Source organism: Ornithodoros turicata, chromosome 1 (genome assembly GCF_037126465.1).
Source record: "Ornithodoros turicata isolate Travis chromosome 1, ASM3712646v1, whole genome shotgun sequence".
Classification (NCBI taxonomy): Eukaryota; Metazoa; Arthropoda; class Arachnida; order Ixodida; family Argasidae; genus Ornithodoros; species Ornithodoros turicata.
In genome coordinates this window covers 85,984,393-85,998,037 of record NC_088201.1, presented here as the reverse complement: position 1 = coordinate 85,998,037, position 13,645 = coordinate 85,984,393, and the positions used below count along the sequence as shown (strand labels likewise).

General features: G+C 42.3%; 1 long non-coding RNA gene across 1 annotated transcript; it reads left to right on the top strand.

Moving 5' to 3' along the window:
• The first annotated feature begins 10,035 nt into the window (after positions 1 to 10,035).
• On the top strand, positions 10,036 to 12,361 carry LOC135401747 (uncharacterized). The gene is made up of 3 exons (XR_010424898.1): positions 10,036 to 10,898; positions 11,475 to 11,535; positions 11,920 to 12,361. It is a non-coding gene; the product is annotated as an uncharacterized LOC135401747 (long non-coding RNA).
• The last annotated feature ends 1,284 nt before the right edge of the window (positions 12,362 to 13,645 follow it).

The window sequence follows — 13,645 nt, the reverse complement described above, 5'->3', positions numbered from 1 at the left end:
CAGTTACCGTGTGAAAAATGTAACTAAGTTAATAACGAAGTTCTTCATCCTGAAACGTAGCTCACAGTTACTGAGTTACTTAAAAAAAGAACGAGTTACTTCCAAGTTACTTCGAACACAAAATAGCATTACGCAGGTGCAGCGTGCATGAGCAGTTGAGTTAGACCTTGAGTTGACCTGCGGAGGAGTGCAACACGCTTAGATCGTTTTTGTTTCGGAGGAGTGCAACACGCTTAGATCGTTTTTGTTTATGTCCAACAATAGACCTCTTCCTGTTTGTAAACAAATGACGTCATAGTGTTCGACAGCGCTACACATTTGGTAGAATTGAACTACGCTCAAAGCTAGAGGTGAACAAGGTCGCGCCCGAAAGCCATAGTCTTGAGAGGATTAGGACCCTTCGTCCTGCTTTTCTTTCAATGGGAGGCAGATAACAAGTGCCCGTTCGTGGAACCCAGCCCTCTCCTTCCGATTTGTTTCGGTTTCAGTCTGTCTACCAATGTCATGATCACGTTTCTCTGGTAGAGGTCTATTCGAACGCTTTGCATCTTACTCCCTGTGGGTGCACAATGGTTCAGCTTCATTTCAATGGCAGCGGTTCTTACTTCCTGAATAAAATACTGTCATTGATTGAATATCACGTTTCATGGCAAAAAAAAAAATGCCATGAAGGGACCGGAGAGAAAGCAAGAAAATATGTGGACGTGAGTGAAAACCGAGTTAAAAGTAACTTGGAACTTAAATTACTTTGGCAAAGTTACCTGAAAAAGGAACGGGGTCCTCTGAAAGTCACCACGGCGCAAAAGTACCGAGTTAAGTTACAAGTTACCAAAAAAAAGGAACATGGTTACAGTAACGAGTTACCTCGAACTCTGGTTTTGCTCATCAGCTCCCATACAGTAGTTTGCTGAACATCTCCATATGAGCTTCTCTGCAATGGAGGTTGGATGGTAAAACATTTTCCCAATCCACACACCCAGCGCAAACAAAAATTATTTATAAGTGGCGACGAGTTTGCCGGATGTAGGCGACGACGACGTGGCTCTTGGCTGGAGCGCGATAGTTTTTCGGTGCTGGTTGGGATTTGGTCCTACGGTGCCGGATTTTTCTTCTCTGGAGATGATTTGCGTGCTTTCTTCTGATCGACTAGTCGAATTCACCGAAGAGGTCGTAAGTCCGATTTACAGAGTGTCACAGTGCACGTTATCAGCAATTTTCCCGTGTCCCACAGATCTTTGGATCTCGTGTGCCCTGACCAGGCCCCTACTGTTCCCTTACCCCAAATTCTCCCAATTAGGATGACCCCAGGACCAGAGGCACTGGAAGCTATACTGCATTCCTTCCAGCTCACCGTCCCTAAGGATGAGGCATCCAATTTACATGGTATTCGTTATTTGAAACAGCGTGTACAGTGCAGCCAACCCTGAAGGTAGGTGCACCATGGACGGTGGCACAATTTTAGATGGCCCCTTTTTACAGTCCAGACTGAACGAAATCAAGATTGCCATACTGAGAGCAACGCCAAGGTGTCAGATGTGGTCCAAATTAATCAGCGCTATCTCATCAGACAGGAGATGCTACTGTCATTTGCAGGCCTTCTTTCAAAACCGAACAAGCATACTAGAGGACTCTCCCTTTGACATGTCAAAATGCAACCGCCTGAAATAAAACATGGCTGGAGAATGACTGCTCAGTAAATAGTGCACAAATTATGTATGATTCTGGCTTTTTATTTAATTCTTCAGAACCCCCCAGTTATGTCTTAATGTGTTACTAGTGTATTACGCGTAAGTATTTATGTATTATGTATCAGTATGATAACACTGATTTCTGGGAAGTATTATGCATTTGTATTAAAGTACAAGGGATTAGTATTACTGCCTGCCCCTGCCATTTACTAAGTCAAAGCGTGTTTATGTGACGTTGTGCTAGCCAGTCTCAGTCTGACCAACATAAGACAGCTTTCATTACACCTGACGGTCTTTACGAATTCGTTCGAATGCCTTTTGGTCCAACTGGTGCTCCCGCCACTTGGCAAGCAGTAATGGATGAAGCATTTCATTCCCTCAAGTGGAAGGGCGTTGTAATTGTCTATTTCGATGACATCTGTATCTACACTTCCACCATATTAATAGCCGTAGTCGCTCATGCGCCAGAAAAACCTTAATCACTCACTTCCACCATAGACGAACATCTCGATGTTCTTGACCAATCTATGTCCATACTGGAAAATTATGGTTTCAAAATCGAGATAAATAAGTGTCATTTCATTCAGACCCATATAAAGTTTCTGGGTTACATTGTATCTCATGAGGGTAAACTGCCAGATCCGGAGAGGTCAGCTGCTGTTGACAAATACCCCGATACATTGAACACAATACAAGACGTAAAGAGATTTTTGGGCTTTGCTTCTTACTTTCGCAAATTCATCAAAGGTTTTGCTGAAATTGCACGACCTCTATCACTCCTCTTGCGAAACAAGCAACAGTCCAAAAGCACTGGCAAAACGAACATTACGTCAGAGTGGACACCTACACACACTGAGGCTGTACGTAACCTCAACTCTCTCTTAAAATCACCACCTATTTTGGCTCATTTTGATCCAGACAAAGAAACTCATGTCTATGTTGACGCTTCAGCGAAACATCTAGGAGCGTTCATCTCACAGAAACACGATGGAAAAGAGTACGTTGTTGAGTATGCCACCAGAGCAACCAACACAACAGAGGAGAAACTGCGTTCAAACATGCTCGAATGCATTGCTCTTCATTGGGCACTTGCAGACAAATTTCGTATTTATGTGTACGGGTTGCCTATCGTCCATGTTTGGTGGTGGTGGTGGTGGGTGGTGATAGGGCTTGCCGTTGTCGGCCTCACGCATGTGGGCAACGTCACGACTGACGCCCTGGGGGAATGTGCGTCCTGGGCCGACTTCTAAGGGAACTGTGCCGACATATGTCTGAAAGCGTCTGAGGAAAACCCAGGAAAAACCCCAGACAGCACAGCCGGCACCGGGATTCGAACCCGGGTACCTCCCAGTCTCGACGTGACATGGCCAGCACGCTAACCACTGAGCCACGGGAGCTGGTGTCCATGTTTGGACAGACAACTACAGTGTCTCCTTAATGACCAATGGACAGCAAATCAACAGAAAAATTGCTCGCATGGTTCTCGATCTTCAAGAACTTCCTCTGAAGATACACCATCGTTCGGGAAAAACCAATGTTGTCGCTGATGCTCTATCACGCATCCCACAACCTTTGCTTGCGTCACTAATTCTCACTGCCGAGAATTCTCATCTCTCCAATCACCAGCAGTCAGATCCGTCGTTATTAGAGATTTTTGAAGTCCTCAAAAATCCTAATATTTCTTCTCGCAAAGCTGAGAACATGCGGAATACATTCATGTTGTCAAATGGCATACTCTGCCACAAAACCACTCAACAAAACGAACTGACAAAAACATTGTCATACCAGAATCTCTTAGGAAAGAGATATTGCTTAAGTTTCATGATAAAAGTGGTCACATGGACAAATTCAAGACCAAAAGCAGTATTCTGAGTAAATACTGGTGGTCGTCCATTAATAAGGACGTCAAAGAGTACGTCCAGGGTTGTAACATTTCTCAGCGCTTCAACAGACAAACATCGAAGCCCGTGGTATACTTACATCCACGACCAATTCCCACACAACCTTTCACCACAATATCCCTCGATCACATTGGTCCACTTCCGGAAACAGGAAATGGAAACAAGTACATTATTGTATGTGTTGACCAAACAACACGCTTTGTAGTAACACAGGCTGTGAAATCAACAGCATCGTCACATATCATACAGTTCATTAAGGAAAAGATCAACACGACTTTTTGTATTCCTATGACAATTGTTTCTGACCAAGGTTCAGGTTTCATGAGTCAGAACATGGAAAAATTCCTAACCACAACAGGAATTGAACACACAACTTCTTGTCCTTATTTCCATCAGGCAAATGGTCTCGTGGAAAGATCTGTAGCCACCATAAAGAATATTCTAAAAAAATATTGCTTTGAGAATCCTTCAAAATGGGACCAATACATCGCAAACACCACTTCTTTCATAAACACTTCAAGACAAGGTTCTACTAGATTTTCACCACATTTCCTTCTCTTTGGATTTGAACCTCGTATTGAAAACGAGATTCAGGTTGGTGTAATCGTTGACGACATGTCGCGACTTCAGAGCATTGAAATGCTACACGACATACGTGCAGAAGCACGCGAAAACCTAGAAAAAGCTCTATCCTCTCAGAAGAGACGTTCCGACTACGGTCGAAACCCATCGCAGTTCTCTGCGGGTGACTTAGTTTGGATAGAATCCTTTTCAACTTCACCTTTTGATCCCAAGTACAAGGACAAGGTATTCAAAGTTATTTCTACTCATCCCCATGACATTTGTACTGTTCAAAGTCTGGATGAAGGAATAACAAAAACAGTTCATGTTTCACAAATGAAACTGTTCAAGGATCAGCCAGATTGGGATCCTAACATTACGTTTCATGATATAGACAGTGACGATAATGTCTCTGATGATCAAGACAGTTCTTCCGAATCCGAAGAAACACTTAGTCCACCTTACACGACAAGGTATGGACGCGTCACCAAACAAAGGGTACCATTACATGCGTACGACCTTGTTTGACTTTGTTTCAAAGTACACACATTCCATAGGGACGCCTTGGAGAATGTCCTTCATTCATGGACAGGGGATGCTCTGGTCCATAAATGACTTTGTACTACATTGCTTTAAATGTATCCAGTGTCTGCAATATGAATTTTTTTTGCGGTCACTTTTCCTTTGCTTTTCACTTTGGGTTACTTCCACATTTCTTAGTTACTCACGCACACAGCCACACTCAAACACACGCTTACATTGTTGCTGCTTGGCATTTCCCTTCTACTGACCTCTTCAGATCAGCTTTCTGCATTTCGAATTTGGTGTCTTAGTTTCGAATTTAGTCACTTCTTCGCACTAGTTCTCTTCATTTTCGTATCACTGCATGTACTTTGTATGTACTGCATGTCACAATGCTATTCATGCTATGCTGTGCTGAGTCAGGTACTACGAACTTTGAACTGCGAACTTTCTACTTCAATGTTAACAAATTCACAATGTGTTTAGAATCAGGAGATTCTACTACTTCCTTTGAGGGTGGATTATTAAACTCTCTTAAATCTAGGTTGTTCTGCATTTCAGGACAAAAGATGATGCATGCTTCTGCCAAGGGCCCTGGCATGAATCATGTTCACTTTTGTTTTTTTATCCTGTTTCAGAACAGCTTCGATTTTAAACTGTAACTAACTTCTGCATGAACGCTATTGTAACGTTTCAAATTTCCTCAGTGTAATAACGAAATGAGGACATTTCATTTTTTTTTGTTAGAGGTGGGCGTGTGAGAGCCAATCTGTTCAATTCGGCCTCACCGTCATTGTCATGAGCCAGCAGTGGCGCCGCTACATGCTTATAAGCGCGCGCCACGTGCTGTTGTCAGTTCTTTCATCGTACGACGTTCATCAACATACGTCGTTAGTCTGTTGGATCCTCGCTTTAGCTCATTCGGCCCTTCATCACCCAAATTGCTAGGTATATCTTTCCAATCATTTATTCATTTTATGTATCATACCAGAATGCTAGTAATCTGTCTGTGTGTTATCCAAATGCCGTATTCCTGAATCTTATTTTGAGTTTGGCAGATAGCCAGGGACGTCGGGTCCGTCACCAGCGTTAACACCTTTCTTCACCCCTTTCCTTTGGTCTATCTTGCCTCACAGTATTTGTATAAAAATGCAAGTGACCAGTATCACTGCCTACCCCTGCCATTTACTAAGTCAAAGCGTAGTCATTTGAAATTGTGCTAGCCAGGCTAAGAGTCCCAGAGTCGAGAATATGTGAAATACCGGTAATGTGTACTTTCATAAACCACCAATTAAGTTCACTTGATACGGCGAAACAATAGACGAAGTTTTAGTTCCAGATTTGACTTACTTTGAAGGATATTATTTTTTTTTTATTTACTCCAAGGGGGGGGGGGGATTTATTGGCAGAAAAAAAAAGACAGGGGAAAAGTCAGCCATGCTGCACGCCGGCTTCCTATTCCCTAAAAAAAGAAAAAAAAAGAAAAATAGAAACAAGAGAAAAGGAAATAACAAAAAGATAAATAAATAAATGAATACAATAAAAATTGAAAATGACCTTGGTCTCGTCCTTGGTCTTGGTGGCAAGACTCCAAGGGTCTTGCAGCATTACAAGGAGAACGCATAACAGAAATGCAAATGATTACAGAACAGTAGAAAAAAAGAAGGAAATGGATTAACACTGGGAAAGTAATACAATGTCACAAACAACCAGTTGCATAACAAGAATAGCATTGATTGGTAATATTTATTTATTTATTTATTTAAAAAAAAAGCCCAAGGGTCCGGAGGACATTACATGGGGGGTGGGAACATCATTTTGGCATGAAACATTGAGAAGGAAAACACAAGGAAGTAAGGAAACAAAACAACAACAACATCTTGGAATAACAGGATAAGAACAATATAAGTAAGTGTACAAAGCGATAAACTCAGCAATACAACAGGACTAACACTAGTATTGAAGATGAAGAAAGCGAGAGAGGGAGCTACGGAAAACTGCATGGTCGTCAATGGTAGCGATTGATGATGGGAGGTTGTTCCACTCAATGGTAGTGGTGCAAAAAAATGATTGAGAGAACGCGTTAGTAATACAGTGGAACCGAGTGACCTTGTTACTGTGATCGAAGTGAGGGAAAATGACACTCGAGCGTGTGATGGGTGATTGTCGAGCAGGCAATGTAAAAAAACAAACAAAAAATATATGGTAGAGGGTTAACTTGGCGAAGCGACGACGATGTTCGAGTGGCTCGAGGTTGAGACTTAGTTTTAACGCGGAAACAGAGGTAGTGAATGAGTAATCGTTGACGATGAAGCGGGCAGCGCGATTTTGAATGGCTTCGATGGCATCACAGAGATAGTTTTGGGGAGGGTCGCATATTGCGGATGTGTATTCAAGCTTGCTTTGTACCAGAGTGGTGAAAGTTAGAAGCTTGAAACGGACAGGTGCCGATCTTAGAGTGCGTCTGACAAAGCCCAAGAAGCGAGAAGCATTGGTCACGATGTGATTAACGTGTTCGTTCCAAGTTAAGTTGGAAGAGAGGTGAACGCCAAGATATTTGTAAGAATCTGCTCGGGTTAATACTAAATCGTTAATTGTGTAGCAGAAGGGGGGAGATAGGAGACACGTCGGCGAGAAAATGTCACGATGCAGCACTTAGATATATTCAGGGGCATTTGCCACTCATCACACCAGCATTGAATTAGGGCAAGGACGGTTTGTAAGGATAGTTGGTCAGTAAATAAATAAAAATAAATAATATAAAATAAATACTACAAAGGAAAAAAAAAGAGCGGAGAGCGGTTTGGAATTATGAATAGTTTACAACTGAGGTGATGGATGAAGGTAAACAATTCCGTAGTCTAATGGCACGTGGAAAGAAGTAAAAGAAAAAAATGAGTTAATATGGGAGCAGAACGGTTCACATTTCTGAGCGTTATCCAAGCGTTGGCTTGTGTAACGCGCTGGACGGATGTAAGGAAGAGTAAGGGACGTCGATTGAAAATGTTTATGACACAGATGGAGTGTTTGGAGATTACGGCAGTGAGCTAAAGACTCAAGGTCGAGAACTGATTTTAGACCGGTGACGCTAGTGGTGCGGGAATAATCAGGTAAGATGAAACGAGCAGCGCTTTTTTGTATTGGTTCGATGGCATTTGAAAGGAAAGATTGATGAGGGTCCCAAATACAGCTTGCAAATTCCAACTTTGACCGGATGAAAGTGAGGTATGCCAATCGTTTAACTTTAGGAGGGGCAAGACGGAGGTTGCGTCGGAAATAACCCATGCAGCGGTTTGAGTCACTGATGATGTGGTTAATATGAGTGTGCCATTGAAGAGTAGACGTGATATGAAGACCAAGGTGCTTGTAGGAGAGTATGTGACTAACTAATGTGTTACAGAGTTTGTAAGCGTACAAAGATTAGTGTGTGCTGACGTGGAGGAAAGAACCTTTAGATATGTAGATATCATTCAAAAACTGGGCCTAGTCAGAAACGTAAATTGCAGAGGCGAAACGAACAATTAAGACAAACACCACATTTAAGCCTCGCCAACGCCAAAACAATTATATGAATTAAACCCGTTGACGCCGTTGACGAAAAGGTGCGTGATGAGAAGGGGCCGTCTTCTGTGACAGACAGGGTGGACATTGAAGGCCGACTGGCGAACTCCTCTGCTGACAGCTTAAATGATGTACTCTCCATGTTCTTCACAGCTAAGACTCGCAAAAGGGGCTCAGGGCAGGAGCAAATCGCTCTGTTTCTTTGGAAGCATTTGTCCACCATCCATGTTCATGACACTTTCTCAGTTGAAAGCCCTCAGGTTTTCGTCCAGGGTCCCGAGGAAACCCTCCGAAAAGGCCTCCGAATGTTCTTCGTGTATCTCAGCGAATTATACGAATGTCCACAAACGCAGCCCTTTTGGCCCAGTGGCCTTCCAGAACTCCAGAGGAGTTAGTGTGAACCAGTTCATCAACCTGGTAGGGGTATATATGACTTCTATCTATGTGCGATACAATGAAGGTTTCTCGATCCAAGAACGCGTGTATCGGAACTTGCCTCGTCCCCTTACACAGCCATTTTTGTCTGGCAGCTGTGAACAAGGCTGTGGACAGCTGTGTCCAGCCCGGAGGCTGCTGGCCATGTCAAAATGTTGAGGTACGTCGAAGACTTTCTTGTGTTTTATGCAAGTTGACCGAGACTTTTATTTCTCTAAATACAATGGAATATTCGGGAAGCACTAAACTACACCAGTTTTTCAATGTATTCACCGTGCGCATCTAGACACCGCTGCCATCGCTGTGGCAACTCTTTGATGCCTATAGCGTGGAAAGAAGTCGGCTGCTGTCGTAGCCACTGAATGACATTTTTCTGGAGGGCTTCATCTGTCTGGAACGTCTTTCCTCCACTGTGCTCTGCCCTGGATGTTTCAAATATGAAGTTGATTTTTTTTTTCGACCACATTTGGTTTCTGTACCGTTCAAGGCACCCAAAAATACAAAATACCAGGTTACTATTTCTTGGCTATAGAAGATGGCGTGATGTACTAACTATAGTACATCAGGGCACAGTGGTTGTGAAAAAGGTAAACATGTTTGACGCTATAATCTATTTTGGACGTTGTACAGAAACGGGAATATGCACACGATGATCATATTGAGCTAACAGTTTTCAAAAATACTGCAGCGCATGTGGAAATCCCTCTGGAAGATGAACATTTATTTTTTAGCCAAAAAATTAGCCGTACGGCTTCCTCATTAGTTTATTTCGCCATTATAAATTCTCTGTGATTTGCTCTTCTTCAAACTCGTGCTTTAGCTCATGTAATACATGATGCCCATCGTCTGCCGCACCTCGTGAAGCAAATTCTGCGTCTTCCTCCTTACCTGGATCATCTCCTCAGTCAAATGCTTTCCAATTACCAAGTAAGGAAACAAGAAGATATGAAGGGAGAATTCTTCGTTGCAAAATATAACCTACTATGCATAATTCCTACCTACAAAATAAAAAGAAAGCAAAGGGAAACACTGTAGCGGAGGAGTACTTCCTGGGCCCAACTTCCAAGGAGTGACAGGCGCAGGGCCCTGATCTACTAAATTTAGTAATGTACCTTGTCGTGCCATATCTGATGCATACACTGGGGCAATACTTTTTCAGTGAGCATAAGGTCTTTAATGCTTCATAAATAACATGCAAAATTCTTATCACGCCCGTTAGAGTATTTGACTCATAAAAAAAAATGAATATTTTGTACTTCCTGCTGCTTCCCTCGAAGGCGTCTGTACCTTCTTCGTCGTCTTCTTCCTCTATTCCAGGGCACTCAAGAGAGCAACAAGCGATGGGGCCGGATTCACAAAGAGCTCGTGCGACGGAATCTTTCGTAACTCCGTCGTGCGGGAAAGTTACGACGAAGTGTAGATTCACGAAGGGCGCGCGTCGCAAAATCTTCGCAGCTTACGGCGGAATCCTGCGAGAGCTCCCGAGCAGTCTTACGAAGAAAGATGGCGGCGTTATTTGGCAGCGGTGGACTTGGAGGCGGGAAACAAAGACTCCGTAATACGCGCGAACGCATTGCACTTTGCCACAGAACCTTCGAGACCATCGCCGAAGTGACATTGAGGCACTTTTTTGCTTGGGAACCTTCAACAAATGCTTCAACTTTGTGCTCCGTAAAATCGGGTCGCAGGGATTTTTCAAGCATCCCCTACACCCCGCTAAGACACCCCCAACACCCCTCCAAATTGTGTGCAAGAAAGGCAAAAGAAGCCATAAAAGCTGCAAAACTGAGTGCTACACACCGTTTACAAAACACCCTCACTCACCCCCTCCCCGAGACGAACATACTGGGAATATATTTGCTGTGTCATCGAACGCGTTTCGCCTGTGATTCCATGGCATCCATTATGGCTACCGAAAGACCGAGAACACGTGCAGTAACAAAACATTTGGGGACGAACAACTTCGTCTTCTTCTAACGGGACGACACTTATTGGTGCGATTACAAATTTTCGTCATCGTTACCATAGCGAAAACATAGTCTCGCACCCTTTGGCTGCACCACTGATCTCGATTGTAAAAGGCTGGATGGCGGATAGGGAGCGCGAGCGTGAAGAAACCGGCCGCCATCTTACTGTACCCACAACAGTCGCCGCAGCGATCATGGCAACTTCTTGCAATTACGGTCGTACCAACAGTACTGGCAAGGTTACAGGGCCTAAATTTATACAGGTGAGTCACTCTTTATCGAGGAATAAATAGGCGTCCATTCTGTATATTTAGTTGACCATTATGAAGTGTTTTTTTGCCCAAAACGAGCACTGGATGCAGGTTGCTTGATCGCTCTTCCGACGTTCAATCGAGCACACTTGCATTATACCCGGCGGCAAATACAGTTTGAGTGCATAATATGCTTGAAAGAACACGTTACACTACACAGGTAGTGTTGTCATCAATATATGTGCGAGCACTCGAGCGCTTTTTTGCATGCATTGCTAGCATGGTACACGGTGTTCTCTGCGGAAGCAAGTGGCCAAGTGCCACATTCATTTCTTTGAAATACCTTCACGCACAAGTTCGGTATTACGTCATAATGAGACCACGATTGTCACCTTTTTTCATGTATTGGTATTGTTTTGTGCCTTGGTTTGATTTGTGACAAAGAATCCTACGTAACGGTGGTGTGGCGCGACTTGAATAACGCCTTTGTGTCTGAGCTGTATCGTCAGCTTGTTACGATAGTAATAATTTGTAGCGTGTCGTGCTATTTGTAGCAGTTTTTAAGGCAAAAGTGGTCTCTCAATACAGGTTTTGTCATGAGGGCTACCCAGTGAATTATCTGTGCAGTGTGATACGGCTGGGTGTACAGGTAAGTATCACGTTCCTCATCCACTGGTTTCTACTTTACAGGAAGGAACAACCTCAGTGCACGCACTGTGGTTAGCCTCTCTCAGTTCTGCATATTTTCTTACATGTTCACATCAGAAACACACCTTAGACTTTAGGCTCCTTCACCCAGCAATAAAATAATTAGAGATTGTACTTCTTCTTAGAATAGTTTTTAATCTTTTTAATTTTTAGAAGATACAGGGATTGTAAACCATGTTTTAAACTGATGTTTTAACATTTGTCCAATGCATTTATTAAACAACATATTCATTTTTAACTGGTTGCACCCAAACCAATGTTCTGATGTATTATTTCTTTTGTTGTCGATGCACCATAAAAATTGGAATAATCATCATCAATGCAGGTTACTTCACAGCTGCCTCAACATACTCAAGAAATGGGTGCAGAACCTGCGTAATGCCCACAAACTTTGACTACCACAGCACCTCCATAAAGTAAAGGCATATGTGTCACATGGGATTTTTAAAGGCATTCACAGTATATAATACCTTGTATGAACTGTTGTTGATCTAAGCAGCCTCTACAGTACACTCTCAGAAATTAAAACTTGTCAGGGAACTGTGATAATTGTTCCAGTTAATAGGCATGCATATGTACGCTATAAGAAGAAAATTATTTATTGAGAATGCACTACTGTTGATCACACTCGTGCAGCTGTAGGTTTACCTTCGGCCTCTTGGAACTCTTTTTTTTAGTTGCCTTAGCTGCAGGAGGAGTGTCATCGAGCATGTCAACTACTTGCAGAAATATTGACGTATTTAAGATTATGACACAGTTTGAAGGGTTTCAATTGAGGAAATTTGCAGTGGCAGGGCCTGCCAGAGTGAAACCTACTGAATATTTTATGGTGTCGAAGTGGCAGTTCCTCCAGGATAGGAATATCTTAGATGGGAGCAAAAAGCTTGAAATTAACAAAGTGTTGTTTGCATTAAGCAATTTGTAATACACTGAACACATAGGCAGCAAAACAAAAATTTAAAATTCAGCATGTATGAAAATTGGGTGCAACAAATTTGCATAGTGTACGTGTACATTGTCATTCCTGAGATATATATTGTCATTGCAGGGAGGTCACAAAACAATAAATGTATTGTTTTGTCACTTCCCTGCACATTCATTGTATCTTGAAATGCGTATATGCCAGAATAAATGTTGAACTTGAAAAATGTATATTCTCTTCATTCATGGAGCATAACATCACTTATCTTCTTTACAAAAGCATATCGTGTTACATCTTTGTCACGCAGAACGCACAACCAAGAAAGCCATCTTCCATTAAATATCACGTTTCAGACATGATTCAGTTGGTATCATTTCATAGACGGTACACCAGGGCTCGAGTTTCAAGCTCCAAATCGTCATGTTGCAGTTTGGAAACCGTACATGTGTAGTGCAAGAGAGCCCTCGCACATTAAAATGTAAGATGGGAGTCACCGTTACTGAAAAGTAACTCCTATGAGAGAGTCTGATGCTGCAGAAAAGTGTGCAAACTGCGGAAAGTGTCATAGAAGATCTTCAGAAATCGTGCCTGGTTTCACGGCAGTGCTACCACACTCCCTTTTAGATGACGATGATAATGATTGGAGTTTCAGATGTGCAGCTGCATTTTTTGCAACGTGCTCCTCCTGCTTCTCTGGCTACTCATGTTGTTTACATCTACTGTTGATCACATTCATTTATCACATATTATATTCTTATATATTATTGTTATATTATCACATATTCGATCACATTAAATTTAAAATTTAGCATATATGAGAAAATATCAGGATGGAAGTTGCTATTCATTGCTCATTCCCACCTAAAATTGAGTGCTACAAATTTAGAGAGCGTACCTGATCATTGTCATTCCTAAAATATATATTGCCATTGTAGCAAGGTCACAAAACAATAAATGTAGCCTTTTGCGACCTCCCTGCACGTTCATTGTATCCTGAAACGCATAAGTGCAAGAAATAAATCTTGAACTTGAATAAACTTGATGTTGTATAAACGTGACATAAGACGTTGAATAATATAATGAATGATATAAAATATTGAATAAACTTGAACTCGTATATTCTCTTTAC